Raw genomic sequence first — 595 nt, 5'->3', positions numbered from 1 at the left:
CATACTGTGACATTGTGTCTTTTTTTAAATTATTATTTCAGACATTTAACTCCTTATTCTAGACCTGTAAGCACCATGTATTTTGTTTTTGTTGCGTTTTTTTTTCTGAACAGCTTAATGGACACCATCAACGTGGATTAAGGAAAAGCCTGGCTTATTTTGATAAACCTCGCTAACTTAAGTGAGGGAGGCGTTCCATCAAAGTGGCTTATGTGACTTGCCGCTCAGTAACCATGGTAATTTACACCACTGAACTAGCAGGCTAACAGTCGAGCTGTTAGCCTGCTAGTTCAGCTGTGTGTCAATTTATTTCTGACGGACGGAAACAACATCCCAAAAAACAGTTCCGCCATGTTTTAGGCTTGTCTAGCCTGGGTTATCGTTGACTAGACTCGACTGAGCTGCGTTAGTGGAACGGCTTTTTCAATTAAGCAGCATTTTTTTTTTATGGAACATCCCCCAGGCTGTTTTTTTTAAATGTTGGCTAAACAAAATAGGTAGGATTTAGCATAAGTTTTTCCTGCATGATAGCCTAATCAAATTCTATAGAAATCCCACAATCTCTGAAATAGAGGCCGTGAGACAAGAGCCAAGT

This window comes from Centropristis striata, chromosome 24 (genome assembly GCF_030273125.1).
Source record: "Centropristis striata isolate RG_2023a ecotype Rhode Island chromosome 24, C.striata_1.0, whole genome shotgun sequence".
Taxonomy (NCBI): Eukaryota; Metazoa; Chordata; class Actinopteri; order Perciformes; family Serranidae; genus Centropristis; species Centropristis striata.
Note: the sequence above shows the minus strand (reverse complement) of the source record.